At 48.4% G+C, this 18,799-nt stretch overlaps 1 protein-coding gene across 2 annotated transcripts in view; it reads left to right on the top strand.

The window, feature by feature from the left end:
• The first annotated feature begins 3,587 nt into the window (after positions 1–3,587).
• Positions 3,588–18,799, top strand: part of SYNDIG1 (synapse differentiation inducing 1) — an 85,762-nt gene continuing 70,550 nt past the window's right edge. For both annotated transcript variants that reach the window (XM_087775548.1, XM_087775546.1), the window contains exon 1: positions 3,588–3,707. The gene's annotated coding sequence lies outside the window, so the exon portion shown is untranslated. The remainder of the gene's footprint in view (positions 3,708–18,799) is intronic.

Here is an 18,799-nt window from a genome sequence, read left to right as displayed (position 1 = left end):
CTCCCACCAGCTCCCGTGAGCATTTTAGCACATCAACAGATGTACCAGCTAACGATGCTCCCCAAATCCTCGTGGCTGCCACAAAGCTCGCCCTCATTTCCTGCAGCAACTGACATGTGGTTTCCAGACGGGGATTCTCTCCTGCTCCCATACTGAGATGCCTCCCAGGTGGTTTTGGCCAGGAGGCTTTCAGAGCAGCTCTGTCTCCAAGGGCTTTCACAGAGAGACTGCTAACAGTGGCACGGAGCATCCAGAGGAGCAAAGAGCAGGCAGTTGATCAGGACTGTGTGACTCTCCAACCAGGTGCTGTTACTTAGGGTGCTTTCACTGAAGCCAGTGGTCAAACGCTTGGTCAGTATAAGTTCTTGTAACAGCTCTGATCAGAGCACCCAGCCGTGACATTATTTCCCTGGAGCTATAATGATATATGCCTGTGAAGTCTTATCCCTTCCTTAACTTCCGCAAAACCCCGTGTTGCAGGAAAAGCTGGCTGTATGTCTCTGGTGATTTCTGCTTCCAGGTGGCACTTCCTCTTTACATCCTGCCTTGATGGCTCCCAAATCCCTAGCTCCTCAGAGACAGCAGGAGACCACAGGACCCATGGAGGCTCCCAGGCCAACCTGGACTGCCCTGCATCCCTCCCATCTCTTCCTTTGCTCTAGGCGGTCTTGCCTTCCACTCTTCCTCTTTGCAAGGATTATTCTTGTTCTTGTTATTCATCAGGTCTTTGAATGGCAGCTCCTCAGGAGCTCAGGCCACAGCTGAGCCCTTCTCAGAGGCCCTGGGGAGCAATTACTCAGGTCCCTGTTCTCAAAGCAAGAAGGGGTCCCTGGCTGCTATGTAGTTTGTCCTAGCAGGTTGCTGCCATAAACTTAGAATAGCAGGCAGCTGCAGTGAGCCTCCAACAGTCATCAGACCCAAGGGGGGTGGACTTTTCTTCCTCCCCTGCCTTGCCCCTTTCAAACATCTCTTCATGCTGCTCTTCGTCACTGCAGTGCTTTGCGCTTCTGTCTACACAGAAGCTTTCCTACTGAGGTGCAGCTGCATCAGCCCTGGAGGGGTGAAAAGTGCCTTTAGAAACAAAAAGAAAGGGTTAGTTACCGTTGCTAGACACATAGCATCAGTTTCCTCAATTTCGTCCCACCCATAGCTCCTACCAAGAAGCTGTGAAATGTGTGAAAGGATGCATTGTGCATGTTTACCTGGTGTTGAAGAGGACTCTCAGTGATGCTGCTAGATCCGAAGAGAAACCCCCAAATCACAAACTAGTCTGCTGCAATTCACCTCACCACAAGCCCCTTTCTATTTGTCTTTGAAAACCTTTTTCCAAAAATCAGCAGGGTACCAGCTGGACGATGAGAGCTGCAAATATCAAAATCAGATCAGGCATAGTCGTTAGCTTCCCAGTGTCAGGAATAGGCCAATTTATGGCAAGCTTAGTGCAAATAGGGAAGTGGCATGATTAACACTAGTTAGAGCACTGGTAAGCTCCTTCCTAGCTGGTTTTCAGCAAGAGAAGAGGTTGACAAGGAAAAAGGGCAAGGTACGTCCTGGTCTGTAGGAAGAGTTACAACTACTTCAGTTGTCGGATTGTAATTGCTCCACTACCTAGATTTTCTTGGTTCTGCTGCAAATCTCCAATAAACCAAATGAGGCCTGATTTCCTCATGGACACAAAGGCCCGTGGTCTTCCCGAACTGAATGAAAGATGTGTTTAGTTTGGTGCAGGGAGAATGGGAAAGGTGGAGGAACAGTGTTAGAGAAAATGAGTACTTCCCTGACGTCACTGAACCTCACCTTGATAACAGCATGGAAAACACTTCAGTTTGGAAGTGTCAGAAGGAAACAAACAGGCTCTCAGGACGTGGCTGCCTGGAAGCTAGAAAATTTGACTTGATGACCCAGAAATCCCTTCCGCGCTCCATTCTGTATAAATGCCATTTTTTTCTTCCAAGGAAAAAAATCTAACAAATCCTTTTGGAAATCTTGCCACATTTCCTCCTATTTCACAAATATTTGTGGTCACTAAGAAACTGTATTTCGCCAGGCATTCAACATCCATCCAAGCCAGCTGATATCTCCAATCAGTAGCAGTAACGTCTGACGATAAGAATTTGCAGTGTAGCAGCTAGAAGTCATTTGGTTGCAAGCCAGCCCCCCTACAGTTTTGTTCCTGTACAAGTAGAACAGAAAGACAGTCTTTTTCCTAAAAGTCTTACTTGGTAAAGGCATAATGAGTGTAGTTTACTGGCTTCTATTCCCAAGAAAGGAAAGGTGAAAAGCACTTTGGAGAATCAGGATGATCATAATTTGGGGCTATTTTTTCTGCTGATTACATATTTATTCTCTCCCAGTGCCTATTACATTAAGGAAGAAACTGTTTTCTGTAAGACACAAAACCTCCCTGAAGTCCGGAGCAAGTCAGGAATGAACAAGGGCCCAGATATTTAGATGGAGAGAAAAATCTTTTGCGAGTACTGCTAGGATATACTGAAAACAAAGTTAGAGTTTAGAAGAGAACTAAAATGTTGTGAAAGAGGGGAAAATGGGGCTGGAGGGATTTTCTGCTGAAAATCCCCAAGACAGGCTCAAGTTAGTTAACGTGTGTTTTAAATCTTGAACGTTCTCCTTTGGCAAGGATGAAGTTATGGGTTATTTTGGGAGCATGAATAACAACAAGCAATAAGCAAGCAGGGAGAGAAAACAGCCTTAACCCAGGGAGAGAGGTGGAGGCAACAAAAATGCACCGGGGCTACAAGGCCTCGTGTCTCTCTCCCTGCAGCAGCAAAGGAAAGCAGTGATCTGAACTGGGCATGTGAGCATTTTGAGCCATAGATGTTGAAGCATCTAGAAAGAAGTGGCGACAGAGAAGCTTTTAGGCAAATGACTTGGCTAGCAGGCCTGCTGGGGATGGGATGAGGAATGAACGAGCCCTGCTTACCCGTGTTACGTACAGTTATTAGGAAAGCAGGGAACACCCCCTCAGTGCTGCAGCATGCAGCCCAGCGTGCTCGTCCCTCTGCTAAAAAATAAAACACACAAATAAAATAAAGTTCTTCAGACCTGCTGGAGCTTCCCCATCGTCTCAGGGAGTTGGTGCCTGTATGGCTGGGGGAGCGGTACCGGGTGCCTCTGCGGCAGGGCAAGGGGTGGCGGGAGCCCGGGAGGGGCGGCGAGGGGAGCCGATGTCCCCCCGGAGGGGCGCTGAGATCCGCTGGGTGGGGAGCAGCGGAACCCCCTCCCCCCCCGGTTGGGAGGAAGGCCCAGGGAGGAGGAGTTGGGGGGCAGAGAGGGGAGGATTTCGCCGTACCCTCCCCCGAGGATGGGGTACACACCAGGGGATGTGATGCTGCTCCTGCTGCAGGAGGAAAGTTGGCCGCGCTGCCACGCAGGGCTGGTTCTCCTGCCTCCCTCCGCCTGCCTCCCTCCCTCTCTCCCTCCTCCTCCTCTTCCTCCTCCCCGCGAGTTGAGCGCACAGTGCAGCCAGGCGGTGCAGGCGGCGCAGCCCCGCCGGCCGCTCGCCCTGCCCGGCCCCCGGCCCCGCTCCCCCGCCGACCCCCGCCGCCGCCGCCGCCGCCGCCGCCCCCGCCGCCGGGATGCTGCCGGGCGCCGCGCCCGGGCGCTGAGCCGCCGCCGGCCCGGGAGCACCGCCGCCCCTCCCGCAGCCCCCGGCGGGAGCATCGCGCTGCGGGTCACCTTGCAGGGAGGTGAGTGACCCCCCCCCCCAATCCCCTCCGGGGAGCGATGCACCAAATCCCCCTCTTTTCCCCCCATCCTCTGGAGCGGGGCCGCCGGGCACGGAGCGGGGGCGGGGGGCACCGCGGCTCCCGCAGCCGCCGCTGCCGGAGAGTCTCCGGGGGGAGCCCCGCGGAGCGCAGGGACTTGGGGCCGCCCCGGGGCCGGGGTGGCTGGGATCCTGCCCCCGGCAGGCAGCGGGGGGACGCCCGCAGCGGTGCTTCCCCGGTGCCCTGCCGAGAGCCGAAATTAGCGTGCCCGGTCTTGCGCGGCGCGGCTGGCGGGGGTCGGGAAAGATCAGGCTTTTCCAGTGCCGTGGCAAGGTCTGGATTGGGAACACTGGAAGGGAGACTGTGCGTGGGGTCCTCCTTTTTTTCCCTTTCCCTTCCCCAGGAGGAATCCCCTCCAGCTCACTGTGGCACAGCATCTTTCCCTCCCAGCACCCGGCCGCCGTGCCAGTCCAGGGCAGCCTCTGCCCCGGGAAGGGGGAGAGGGGCTGTGCGGGGGTGCAGGGCCCCGGGCAGGCTCCGGGGCAGAGCCTGAGCCGGGGGCCAGGCGGCGGGGAGGCTGGGCTCCTTGCAGCCACAGCCGCCCTCTCCCCTCGCCACCCTGCTCAAGAGGCGCCGGATTGAATTTCTTTTCCTTCCCATCCTTTAGTTTGCGGGCAGTGACAGCTAAGTTGGAGAGAGGGATGGTTAAGGCGAGGAGACAGGAGTGGTCCCTGCTATTCAGTGGCAGAGAAGGGTGACCTTGGGTAAGTCCCCCGTGCCTGCACCATCTTTCTGGGTCGGGTATTACTAAAGCATCCCGCAAGGGATCAAAGAGAACCCTTCAGTAGGAAGAGGCTGGCAAATGCATTGAGACCTTTCTGGAACTGGCACTGCAGGAGCAGCCAGCCTTCCTGGAACAGGACTGGTAGCGCTCGCCGGTCCAGAGCGCGCTGCAGGAGGAGAGGTGCAAGGGTCTATGCGGGACTGGCGGCGGTGGTGGTGGGTTTTGTCCCCCCATAAGAACATGGAGCTACCTAGTGGCAGGAGTTGCTCTGGAGAGCAATCTGTTGAACTGTGTCTTCAAAATAACTGGAGGGGTGGCTGCAGCCTCAGTGTGTAATGAGAGAGAAAGAAGCCAAAAAAAGATCTAAACTTTCCAGGGAGATTAAATATTCAAATCACAAATAATTAGACATTAATCCCTCGTAAACAGTGCATTAACAACAATTAAAAGATGCTTTGATATTCTGAAACTCGAGCAGATGAGTTAACGGGTACTTTCAGGGGGATTATTGTGTATTATAAAATGCAGTCAGAGCAGAGAATGCACTTTTCTACATTCATGTATTTAAATGACTTGCTCTTAATTATAGTTAATGAGCTATCATCTTCAAAGTAGCTGCATTTAGATGCTCTCCATATTAGTTTCAAATTACCTTGCTCCAAAGAGTAAGCCACTTCTGATTTTACTGGCTAAGGTGACATTTTATTGGCAGTTTGGTAACTACAGGTCATGCCAGGGTGTATGTAGGATAAATGCATTTGTAGGAATTAAATGAAGTTTCCTTTTATTAGGTGGGCAAGCAGACACACCACTGGTGCCATACGCTCTGGAATAAATCTCACACGCACAGGAAGGTTCTTCGTTATACAAATGCAGATGTAATGCAGTACTGGTATATATAGGTACCACCATAACACATTTAACTTGAAGAAGGCTGCTTTCTGGATTTAAAATGCTTTCAATTCTGAGGATAGTATTAGAGAAAAGGTGCAACACAGTTGGATAAGGTTTTTTGTCTTTCTCTCTACTGTGAATTCGTATCTGCAGACAGCTATAAATGCTTCTGTCCAGGAGAGTTTTTAATACTGCCTATGTGGTTATTAAGATTGCAGATTATAGATTGGGACTTCCAAATTGTGTTTTCTTCACTTTGAAGACTCAACTTTTTACAGGTTATTGTTTGTACAGTGCCATTGGGAAAAAATGGAAAAGAATTGCAGAGGTTTAAACAGGAGGAAAATACTCTGCGTGTTCAGTGACTTTGCTTTGAGAAATGTGAATAGTGTCTGTGTGTAAGTGCGTGAGTGTGTGTCTGCTCATGAATACACATCCTCTATCAAATCAAATGTTTCTGAATACTCTTTCTCTAGTAAAAGTTGGAAACTACTTTGAGCAATGAGATCACAGCAAAATGCTCCTCTTCAGATATAAATGTCTGTGACCCTGAGGATTCAGGTGGAGCTGGTCCAACTTGTAGCACCCAAGAACCAAAAGATTCTGTGCTTTGAATTTGGTGTCATAATATCAGAAAAGTGGCAAACTCTGGTTATTTTCATTGCACCAGCAAAGACTGCATTTTAAAATAGTGGTGCAGTACATGAGAGGTGTGAGTCCCTGCATGCCTTTAGCACTCCCAGTTTTATACATGGCATCCCTGTAGATGTATATCTGTGTATATGTATCTATATAAAAACTGAATGTATAAAGTTCCCTCATTAACCATCCATCCAAATCCGTGCTGTAAAGTATTTCTGTCCTGAAGCTCTGAGACTTTAGTTCACTGAGGCACGAGAAGAATGAATGTTCACATCAAGTTGGCATAATTCGAGCAGAGGTTTAATGGGGTTTATGTTCTTTGATTGAGTGCTTAGACCCCTTAAACATCCCCAGGGAAAACGAAGATCTCTGAAATGGTGCTTGCAAATAGATAAGTTGCTCAGAAGACAATTGTGGCATAGTCAAAGAGTTGAGCTTCTTGAGGGGGGACCTGCCCATCCTCGGTCCCATAAGCTATCCAGCCTGGTGTCAGGTCCTGCAGGACAGCTGTGCTCAGCGTGCTTCTTCAGGACATCTCCCACAGCAGCTGCCTGCTACATGTGATGGCTGATCCAGTCCTCTCCCAGTGCATGGTGTCCCCATGCCACCCACCCACCTTCCAGCTCCTATTCTTGTGCTCTCTGCAACAAAATGATCTCTCTTCTTCCCACTGCATGTGGCTTGCAAGATCACGGAGGCAATGCTGAGCTGATATGCTGCCAGCCAAATGCCTGTGCCTCCCATATAGAAATCTCCTAGGCCCTATGTCCCTTCTCCTCCCAGAGGGAAGAGGTTCGATGATTTTTTTCAGGCTCTGGCAATGCCCTGAGTCTAATGGGCCTCATTATTCATTTCAACTCTGATTTCTGCAGGGAGGGGTGAGTATGGGGTTAAGAAAGGTCTGTAAAGGTCAATCTACGCCCACTGATGCTACTTTTCAGCGTTTCCCTGCCTGCCCTATATGCCTCCAGCTACCAATCTCGCTATGTCTAAATCACTTATTCTGTAAAGCTTTTGTTCCACAGCGTATTCCTGGCTCTGCAATTCTTCTAGAGCCTGATGAAGCAAGGCTGATTTTATTGCCCCAGCAGTGGCTGCTTAATCTAATCATCCTCGCCCTGATGAACTGGCACTAGCAATTTTACAGTATCACAGAAGCATTTTTCTAGCAAAGTAACTTACAACCTTGGGGTGCTCTGCTTGGGGCAGGAGGTACGGAAACCTTCATTTTGCACTAAGTCTACACCACCAGGCTGTCGTTCTGTTCTGTCCTCTCTTTATTTGTCATTTCTGCTTCAGGAATATCTCAAATCCCAGCCTAGAGCACAGTGTTGGTGTGTTACATGCAGAACAAGTGTGAGGCAGGTGTCTTGTCCTGCTTTGCTTTCTTCATGCAATGTGGAAAGGCGAGTACAGCCAGATGAGCAGGGTGCACCCAAGAACCGGGCTCTATGGGGGCTTGGCTGCCCATTGGGAATGAGACTTGAGTGAGTTAGTAGGGCCACTCCTGGAGCCACATCTGCGTGTTTCTGTCTGTGGGCCAGCCTGGTTACAAACACAGTTAATTTTAGGGATTTTAGGTCAAAGGGAGGCACTGGAGTCAGCCTGTAGGCAGACCAAGAGGGCCAGGTGATGCTGTGATGTTGATATTCCTGGGTGAGCCTCTCGGGGTTCATTTAGATGCTCTGTTGTGTGTGGCAGGGACTTTGCCTTGCTGCAGGTTTCTACAGGCCAGAGCATCAGGTAGCTTCTTCTAAGCTGGAGAATTTTAATTCTGTTGCAACACAAGGCATCACTAGAATTAGGCAGAGAGTTTTGATGGTAACTTAGTCCTTCCCAGACCTTTAAATCTAGATTGACTCTCAGAACCTATCCAGACTCTGTGGCATAGGGACCAAGAAGACTGAGGCATCGCACCTTTTCACCTGAGAATGCAGCTTGCCCATCAAGTAAACACGCAGTGAAACAAGCAGTTCAGCTATGTGTAAGTTTTCACTCTGCAAAACATGAGTCATGGTTAAATCCACAGGAGCAATAGTTCTGGCCCCAAACTTGGTATGATAAGTGTGGGTCTGAGTCAAGTTTTCCCCAGAAGCTGGAGCAGCTCTGGGCAGAGGCTAGGTGTGCTCTTCACTCCATTCAGGAGAGTTGTGGGACTCACTTTGGAAGAAGTTTTTCTCAGTGAGGGCACTCTGAACAATTAAGGATGCAATTATACACCCCAGAGAACAGCTGTATTCACTTGCTTCGAAAGTGAAAGGCAGCACAATTTTCTGCTCTTCGAGTTGGCAAACAGATCCTTCAGCCTGACCACACTGCTGAAGGTAGTGACCTGAGCTATTTCATTATGTGTCTCTCTATTTATTATGTCATGAAGGTTAGTTTTATTGCACTGGACATAATCAGAGAGTTTTACAGAACAGCTTCTTGGGATAGATGGAGGGAGAACAAATGTCAGCTTAGCCTTCTATTGGGAGAGATACGTCTTTTAAAGCAAGAATCACTCATGATTCAATCATCTCCCCAGTTTGAAATGGGGGCAGGGGGCTGAGAGGGGTATGATGAGGCTGGATACATTTGGGGTTGTCAAATGGTCCTGCTCTGCAGTATTGGGGACCCTCTGAACAGCAGTGCTGCAAAGGACCTGGTGATACAACCTTGTGTGAAGGCATCCTTTGCTCTGCATGGTACTGGACAGCCAAGCTCAGAGTGGCGGGTACATATTTGCAGCCAGGAGAGAAGGAGAAGACATGAGAGAAGCATGTGTCAGGCATGCGCACAAAAGGCTTTGCTGGTGTGGAGATGCAGAGTTAGGACAGGATCCAGGTGTTTTATAGGTTCGCACTGAGCTCACCAGCTCACCAGCTCACTTGGTCAAGGCTGATTCATAGCATTCATGTGTCCAGATGCAGTTAGGTAGCTGATAATAGCTTTCCGACACCGAGCTTCCCCCAGTTCATAGCATCATAGAATCATAGAATCATAGAATCATAGAATCATAGAATGGTTTGGATTGGAAAGGACCTTAAAGATCGTCTAGTTCCAACCCCGCTGCCATGGTCAGGGACACTTTCCCACTAGACCAGGTTGCTCAAAGCCCCATCCAACCCAGCCTGGAACACTTCCAGGGATGGGGCATCGACAACTTCTCTGGGCAACCTATTCCAGTGCCTCACCACCCTCAGAGTGAAGAATTTCTTCCTTATATCTAGTGGGAATCTACCCTCTTTCAGTTGAAAGCCATTACCCCTTGTCCTATCACTATGCTCCCTTGTAAAAAGTCCCTTTCCGGCTTTCTTGTAGGCCTCCTCCAGGTACTGGAAGGCTGCTATAAGGTCTCCCTGGAGCCTTCTCTTCTCCAGGCTAAACAACCCCAACTTTCTCAGCCTGTCTTCATAGGAGAGGTGCTCCAGCCCTCTAATTATCTTCATGGCCCTCCTCTGGACTTGCTCCAACAGGTCCATGTCCTTCTTATGTTGGGGGCCCCAGAGCTGAACACAGTACTCCAGGTGGGGTCTCACCAGAGCGGAGTAGAGGGGCAGAATCACCTCCTTTGACCTGCTTGTCATGCTTCTTTTGATGCAGCCCGGGATACAGTTGGCTTTCTGGGCTGCTAGCGCACATTGCTGGGTCATGTCGAGCTTTTAATCAACCAACACCTGCAAGTCCTTCTCCTCAGGGCTGCTCTCAATCCATTCTCTGCACAGCCTGTATTTGTGCTTGGGATTGCCCCGACCCATGTGCAGGTCCTTGCACTTGGCCTTGTGGAACTTCATGAAGTTCATACGGGCCCAATTCTCAACCCTGTCAAGGTCCCTCTGGGTGGCATCCCTTTCCTCCAGCATGTCAACTGCACCGCACAGCTTGGTGTCATCAGCAAACTTGCTGAGGGTGCACTCAATCCCACTGCCTGTGTTGCCAACAAAGATGTTAAACAGCGCTGGTCTCAATAGTGACCTCTGCGGAATGCAACTCATCACTGGTCTCCACTTGGACATCAAGCTGTTGACTGCAACTCTGAGTGCGACCATCCAGCCAATTCCTTATCCACCGAGTGGTCCATCCATCAAATCCATGTCTCTCCAACTTAGAGATAAGGATGTCGTCAAGGCTGTCAAATGCTTTGCACAGTTCCAGGTGGATGACATCAGTTGCTCTTCCCTTATTCACCAATGCTGTAACCCCATTGTAGAAGGCCACCAAATCTGTCAGGCATGATTTGCCCTTAGTGAAGTCATGTTGGCTGTCACCAATCACCTCCTTATTTTCCATGTGCCTTAGCATAGTTTCCAGGAGGATCTGCTCCATGATCTTGGTGGGCACAGGCGTGAGACTGACTGACCTATAGTTCCCTGGGTCTTCCTTTTTTCCCTTTTTAAAAATGGGGGTTATGTTTCCCCTTTTCCAGTCAGTGGGAATGTCACCAGACTGCCCTGACTTCTCAAATATGACGGATAGTGGCTTAGCAACTTCATCCGCCAGTTCCCTCAGGACCCGTGAATGCATCTCATCAGGTCCCATGGACTTGTGCACCTTCAGGTTCCTTAGATGGTCTCGAACCTGATCTTCTCCGACAGTGGGTGGTTCTTCATTCTCCCAGTTCCTGCCTTTGCCTTCTGCGACTTGGGTGGTGTGGCTTGAGCACTTGCCAGTCAAGACTGGGGCAAAAAAGTCATTGAGTACCTCATCCTTCTCCATATCCCAGGTAACCAGGTCTCTCGTTTCCTTCCAGAGAGGGCCCACATTTTTTCTAGTCTTCCTTTTATCACCGACATACCTGTAGAAGCTTTTCTTGTTGCCCTTGATGTCCCTGGCCAGATTTAATTCTATCAGGGCTTTAGCTTTCCTAACCTGCTTGGACAATTTCTCTGTATTCCTCCCAGGCTACCTGTTCTTGCTTCCACCCTCTGTAGGCTTCCTTTTTGTATTTGAGTTTGTCCAGGAGCTCCTTGTTCATCAGCGCAGGCCTCCTGGCATTTTTGCCTGACTTACTCTTTGTTGGGATGCATCACTCCTGAGCTCGGAGGAGGTGATTCTTGAATATTAACCAGCTTTCTTGGGCCCCTCTTCCCTCCAGGGCTTTATCCCATGGTACTCTACCAAGCAGATCCCTGAAGAGGCCAAAGTCTGCTCTCCTGAAGTCCAGGGCAGTGAGCTTGCTGTGTGCCCTCCTTGGTGCCCTAAGGATCTTGAACTCCACCATTTCATGGTCACTGCAGCCAAGGCTGCCCTTGAGCTTCACATTCCCCACCAGCCCCTCCTTGTTGGTGAGAACAAGATTGCGTTGGTGAAATGAATTTCTCACTTTAAAAGGCACAGAGCCTGATTTTTGACTGCTTTCACTTTGCAAAGTAATTGCCATAAGTTGTGCAGATGGAAAGGTGTTTTTATACTCGTGCCTTCCACAACAGGCAGGTTTATTTACATTACAGCCAGGTGCTGTTATTCAGCTATTTATTATTCAGTTATTTATTAGCTATTTATTAGTTAGTTATTCAGCTATTTATTAACTATTCAGTTATTTATTAGCTGGAAAGTGCAGTTTTGTCATCAAATGAAAAAAGTTGCGATTTGGGACTGAACTCAACAAAGAGTTGAGGCTGTCAAAATTAGTCAGGAAGGAGGATTGCTAGAAAAGCCTCAATGTGTAATATTTTATTGGAGGCAACTTGAGGCAAATTGAACTAAAAGCAAGTTCATTAAATTAAAAATAAATAAATGAAACATTACATTTCATTTTGGCTCAGGCAAGATGCTTCCATCTGCTCAAAAGGAAATATTTTGTTGCAGGGATAACATTTTGTGTTTTAGGTCAACACAAGGTAATCCCTTCTTCCCCCCCCCCCCCCCCCGTTCTTTGGTTCAGCTACTCAATCAAGCAATCAATTATTCAGGCAGATCTAATATGCATATGGTAATTGTTTCCACATTTAAATATACCTCTGGACAGGCAATCAAGAGACCTGGATTTTTATTTCCAGCTCTGCTACTGTGTCTGATGTGACCTTGGGCATTTCACTGTACTCTGAGTCCCTCCTTTTCAGGACAGGACAGGCCCATGCCTCACAGTGGATTTGCTGCATCTTGGTAATACTAAAATAGCATGGAGGTCTTTTTACTTCCACTGTTAGCAATTAAACATTTAGCTATCACTAATGCATGCATTCCTAATTCTCCCAGTGTGAGTTAGTTGCATTGCCTTATGAAACTCCCTGTAGTTTACTTAATAGGTCAAAAGGAATTTCCGCTGCTGAAATAGCAGTGTTCCCTTAAAACAAAACCTATTTTAATGAGCCCGGCTAAATCAAAGAAGAAAAATACAAGTGGGAAAGGTTTTTTCCCTCTTTTCCTTAAATATTTCACTTTGTAATCAGCTCTCCAGATCCATGCATTGCCTGTTATTTCTCTCAAGCAAAAGGTCCATATGTGTTGTTGCAATTTCTAGATGTTTGAAATACCTTAAACCATGTTGAAGCCTATTGCATTATGCATTAAAAACGCCCTCATACCTGAAAGCTTGCACCAGGAAGCCTGCAGCTTCCAAACCTCTCACAATGTGGTTTTTATCAGGTTGCAGCTCTCACCATTTGGCTTGCCTGCTCTTCAAGAAAGCTTTCTCCCCTCTGCTTTCTGTGTGCTGGCAGTGGGGGAACCAACATCAAACCCAGCTGCATTTTGTTGAATCTGGTAGTTGTGAGGCTGCATCAGTGTGCTGGTGGCACAGCCCTGGAAAGGGTGGGTTTTGTCCCGTCTTGCCATGCTGGCGTTAGGTTTTGAGTCACTGAGGGGTTGGCAAAAGGATGTGGGAGCAGTGAATGTCTTGTTGGGAGCATGGGAGACAGGTGGGAATCTGTTAGGAGCAGAGAGATTTGGATCATAGGATAACTCAAGTTGAAGGAGACTCAGGAGGTCTCTAGCCCAATCTCATGCTCAAAGCAGGGTCAACTATGGGTCACACCAGGTTGCTCAGAGCTTCGTCCGGTTGGGTCTTAAAAACATCCAAGGATGGAGAATGCACAACCTCCCTGGGAAACCTTTTCCAATGCTTGACTGTCTTTGTGGAGAAAAGATTTCCCCTTATATCCAAGACCCCCATACAGAGGCACGTGAGCTCTTTGAGCCCTTTCTCCTGGCTGACGCTCTGCAAGATCTGCAGGGAATGGCAGCGGGTATGGCCATAAGCCTTGATAGCAGTTGGGGACTCTGCCTTCAGCCTCTCCATGGCATGCCTTCATCTCCAAGTTTTCCTGCCAATAAACCAGGCCTTTGGGCTGGTGATGTCTGGTCTGCCTGGATGAATGTCTTTCTGATCTGTTGTGAGGAAAGGGCTGGGGCTTTTCAACTGTAGCCTGGTATTTCAGAGGTAACTGAATTGCTTGTTCACATAGGACTTTTGGTACCTGGCAGGGGTCTCCAGAAGGCTGAAACACACTGAGGCTGTGCTAGAGCTGTGCAAAGGGGAGAGCCCCATGGAGGCAGGAGGCCAACAGCATCCTGCTGGGTCACAGAAGAGTGAAGGAGCTTTGGGACGGTGGGCAGTAGCAGACCTGGCTTCTGCTCCATGCCTGCCAGAGCCCGGGGCACAGCACTTAGCTGTTCGCTCCTTGCCATCTCTACAGCTTGCATTTCTCTGTCTCACACCCTTTGGTTAATTAGTTTGTCAGCCGCTGTCATCATAGCAGGAGTCTGCAGAACATCCAGCAGAGCGTGGCTCTCATTGCAGCTACTGTAGCTGGGCTCTGCTGTAACACAAGTGATAGCTTAATAAACCACAGCATTGCAGACTAAATATCTTGGCACTGGTTGCAGCTTCTTATTAAAATAAGAGAGAGAGGGAAAAAAAGAAATGCAAGAAATTTGAAAGAATGAAGGTTATAATAATTAATGGCTTCACTTTTAACACCAGAGACCTGGGTAAAAATGTCTAATCCCCAAGGTAAAAATTAGACTGAAGTTTGATCTACTATTTGTCAATAGCTTGAACTTGCTTTTTGCCTTCTGGTTCCAGCCTCAAGTCTGAAAATGCAGAATTATTTCTGGTCAGTGTGAGTACCAGTGAGTGATTTGTGGGGAGAAATTCAAACTGTGTGAAGACAAATGAAACCTGAATCAAACCAGTGAAATTAACTCTGCATCCTGGAGCAGACTGAACAGCTCTCTTATTTAAAAGCCTGTGATAAGTTTCATTTTCCTGTCAGCATCGTTCTGAAACCTCACTGCCATCCTAGGTAATGAGAATGGCTCTTTTTTGCTTTGAGTGTTGGCTCCCTGCAGAGAAGGCATCTTCCAGTTGCCTCAGGTGGTCTATCAGAGGTTATATGTGCTCAGTCATGCTGCCATCTGGGATCCTCTGGGCTGCAGTTTGACCTGGAAACTGGGGCAATCTTAATTTTAGGACCTGCCTGTGAGTCACAGACATGTGAGCCTGGCCCGGGTCAGGTCAGTGAAAGCCCATAATGAAAGGATGGTCACTGAGTCCACCTCCAAGGAATCACTGCAGGCACAATACAGGCTCTGAGCCATTGCATAAGCATTTGCTGCCTTTTGCCCCTATGCATCACTGATGGCCGTGTGCCACTGTCTGTTGCTCTTCCATCTGAACCTGGGGGACTCACTTCACCTGCTTCACTCATCTGAAGGTTAGTATTAAGCTGAGAGGGTCTCCCCTGTATTTTACAGGGGTATTGTTACTCCAAAGGGAGGCTGAGCCCACTGGTCCCGTGCACCTTGCATAACTGTGATTAATATCTCCAAGAAACATCCTTGGGTGTCTGCAGTAGGTGAAATGAAGTCCAGCCGTTGAGTGTAATTCTCCCACCAACACCGAGGTAGGAGCAGGTTACAAAGGCCTTGGAAATCTGATTTAACTCCTTTCAGCCAGTGGCTGGGAAAAGAAAAGCCCAGGAGAGGTCCTCTTTTATCCATGAGGACGTGAAATTTCATTTGTGGCTGACAACACTCTTAATCCTGCCTTTTTATTGATGAAGAATCTCTGGGTACCTCAACTGTTTCTCAGTTTCCCTAGACAGCAATTGACCTTGTTTCAGCTATGCATCAAAATGCACTGGCGATCAAGGTGCTATTGATTTAAACCTAATGGCCAGACACTCAGGAATTTCACCCAGAAAAGAAAAATCAATGCCACCTTATTATTATTTTTTTTCTTTTTTTTTTTTTCCTATTAAGATATTATAATGAAAAGGCATAAGAGTCTTGCCAGCTCCTTACCATTAAGCAGTACACTTGCAGGGCCGAAAACACTGGGACAGGCTCTGGTAAGGTAGCCAGTCAGCTACAGATTGAAGTGACTCTAGGGTTAAACAATTTTCCTTGATTACATGCTGCCATCCGTGTCTCTCTCTGCTGACCTTCCCCGAGGCATGCGAGCTGCACTGCTATGTGGGACTTTGGAGAGGATGTCTTGAGCAATGCATTAGCCCTATTACTGGAGGAGCTCTGTGTGGGAAGGATGCTCCCTGTCTTGTCCTTGCCTCATTTCAGATGTTTTCTCCCCCTCCCCCCATCCCAAGGGGAAAGTGTCACTCAGAATCTGCAAGATTGGTTTACAAGACCGGTTTAAATGCATGGCAGGTAAGCACCGGCCAGATAGATGCTTAGATCCATGGCAGGACTGAGCAACACCACAGGCTCCCTTTTATCTAGTAAGTGAGGCATGCCAGGATCCATCCTGTCGCCCATAGGCTGAATGGTCCAACATCGACTGTGTCCATGCTGCTAAACTCTCTTCCCTGCCAAAACAAGGTGGTTTTCCCCTTTGGGCTTCTCAGGAGCATGCATGGCACTTATTTACTGCAGCGTAGGTATTGTCTGGGAGAGGGCACAGGCTGAAGGCAGGCTATGGGGTGTGCTAACACTTTGCTGGTGTGGGTGATTAGGAAGGATGCTTGAGCCTGTAATGTAGTTGTTCTCAGTTCCTTGGGATGGTAGAGATACCAGCTATAGAGTAACAAAGCCATCAGGAGCAGTCCTGGTTTAGGTCTTTTGCAGAATCTTATCTGTCAGCACTCCAAATGCTTTGGAGCCAAATCACCTTTTGAAATTATGTTTACTCTCAGGCCTCCTTTTAATCAGCCAAAGGGACTTGGCTCCTGCATCACATAAGCTAAGGAACATTGAGGAGCAAGGGATGGTGTGGGGCAGTCCTGACTCCTGAGGACACCAACATCCCAGTGACGTTCTGAAGTGCTCCAGGGTCTCAGGTCACTTAGGCATACTAAAGCATTTTCCCCTGTGGCCTCTGCTTACTTTTCTCCTCTTGTTGCTGAGGAGTGTGAGAAGAACTGAAGGGTGGTTTTCATTTCCCATGATTTCGGAGTGTCCCCATGCAAGTCAACTTTAAAGAGATGGGAGTGACCCTTCCTCATAATCAATCCATTTCAAGATGACTACCTAAAATTGCATGAAGAACATGTACCCATCTGCATACCAGCTACCTTTGGTGTCACTGTGACTGTAGAGCCTCATTTGCACCCATTCAAAGGGAGCATTTTTCATGAAGCTGTCAGAGGAACGCCTGGAGTGAGACCTGCGTTTCTAGAGCCAAGTGTTATCTGGATGATAGGCAAGTGCAGAGACGACGTGAAGGGAATCTGACAGCACAGCTCGAAGGCATGTGCTAAAGCTGCCTTAAAATGGCATTTTCCTGAGTGCTGCTCAAGCCAGACAATATCCGTTTGTTGGAATGATGTGACTGCATGGAGGTGCGAGGCCTGACCCAAGCTTTGCTGCAGCCATTGATGCAGTGACCAACTATTCATCCGTTTTTCTGTGAGGGGACCTGTTTGACTTGTGCATCTTCTTCCAATTTCTACTACATCTGTGGCATGTTTCTGCTGACCATTTCAGTTTGCTTGGTCAAACGGCAGGGCTAAGAATGCTTGTGAGATGGTTTACAGTTTTGGGTGAAGTCTGTCTGGCTTCAGTGGTGTTGATGGTTGGTGTCACATGTCAGGGGGCCTTGCACATTTTTCAAGCCAGCTCGGGGGGAACTGAGCAAAGTCTCCTGACAACTTACTCTTCAGTTGCTGAGTTTTTCTCAGCTTCTGCCTTTGGTGATGCACTTTCATTTTGTTTCTTTGGGAGGGGTGGGAGGAAGAAGGGGAAGGTTTGTGGGCAAGCTGTTGGAGGCACAGCAGAATGATCTCCTAAGCAAGTGGTCCCATCCAACCTGGGTAAAGCAGCAGGTGTTCCCCAACTGAGGTTGTGACTGGGTCCCACCCAGCCTCTGAAGCCTCCTAAACAGCAAAATTGAGACAGCTTAGCAGCTCACAGGAGGTCTTGCAGGTTGCCAGTGCTCAGTGGGGAGCGGCGGATGGAAGATTGTTGTTCTGCAAGCACCATGTCAGATGTCAACATGTTGGCCTCCCCACTCACTCTCACCTGCTGAACTTCACTTGCTTCCTCCAAAAGCAGCTCCACCTCACACCAATACGTCTGGGCTGACACAGGCTGATGTTACCCCGCCGGGAATGGGAAGAGGGCATGGTCCTCTGTTCATTTAGCACAGGCATGGTTGCATATGGAAATTAGTTTTCCTTGGAAAGGCAGGGCACCTGCTCTCAGTCTTGCCTGCTGCAAAGGGATTTAGGGCTTTGAGACTAATCCTTTGGTGAAACTGAGTCCAAGCTTCCAAGGTAATCTGCAAATTGGTTTAATTTTGCCAGCAGGTTCCCCAGGTTTGGGGCTGAGAGCCGCGTAGTGTAAATTGCACGGGATCCCTCCGTAGTGTATTTTCGCTTGTGTAGCTTTCCTGCCAGTTCACTTAAGACAAGCACTGAACTATTTGACCACACAATAAAATGGGTTTTCTATGTGTTAAACCAAGTGCTGTGAATGCAAACATTGCAGCATACTTAGTTAAGCTCTCTTGTATGTTAAACAAGTTTCTTCCTTCATTTGTAGTGTAAGAACAGAAGACCAGCTCTTAGCAATGGTTTAAATAACTCTTGCAAGCCAAAAGGGAGACTGGAGATCTTCGAAGTCTGGAGTTATTCAGAAGAAATAAAATTAGGCTTTTGCTAGCCATTGCTCTGTTAGAGGATCTCTAATATAAAAGTGAAATAGAGAGAAAGCATCAGGTAAAAATAATATGTATGTGTGTTTGTATGTGTAATTCTTGTTTTCCTCCAGGCAGCACACTGGGGACAGGTAATCTTACCTTAAGAGTTTGGCCTTAGAGGATCTAATATGAAGCCAGCAGCATTCCTGTGATTTCTATGGTCAGGCCCAGAAACAAAACCCTGAGCTCATTGTTGCTGTGGCAGATCCATCTGTATTTCAAAAAGCGTTTTCCTTTGGCTGCACCTGAGCAAAACTGGTGTCCTGGTGAGAAAGTGTTTGGGCTGGAAAAAAAGTACTTTTAGCCTTCTGAACTGTCCCTTTGATTTCTCACTCCTTAGTGCAACCCACACAAAACAGAGCCAGGCTGGTGGTCTGGTGAGACAGAGGACGGCTGTTGTTCCTGTGCAAAAGGAGACAACCAGCTCCCAGGGCTCAAGCAACTGTGCCTTCATGTCTTCCCAGTGAATCTGGATGGGGACGGTCACGCTGACAAGCCCCATCACAACCCTTCAATCTGTCGCCTCAGGGCAGCCTTGGAGGCATCAGAAGGAGCAGGGCACCCAGAGCAACACACGGGATTTGAGACCCCGTCCAGAGGAGTTTTAATTCCTCTGGGTCAGATCTGATCTCGCCTTGAGGTGGTGTTTTTTCAGTCGATTTAAAAAGTGCTGCC

The sequence above is a fragment of the Nipponia nippon genome, unplaced genomic scaffold (assembly GCF_047370975.1).
Source record: "Nipponia nippon isolate SJK-2023a ecotype South Korea unplaced genomic scaffold, ASM4737097v1 scaffold_4, whole genome shotgun sequence".
Classification (NCBI taxonomy): Eukaryota; Metazoa; Chordata; class Aves; order Pelecaniformes; family Threskiornithidae; genus Nipponia; species Nipponia nippon.
Note: the sequence above shows the minus strand (reverse complement) of the source record. Positions and strands in the feature narration are given on the sequence as shown.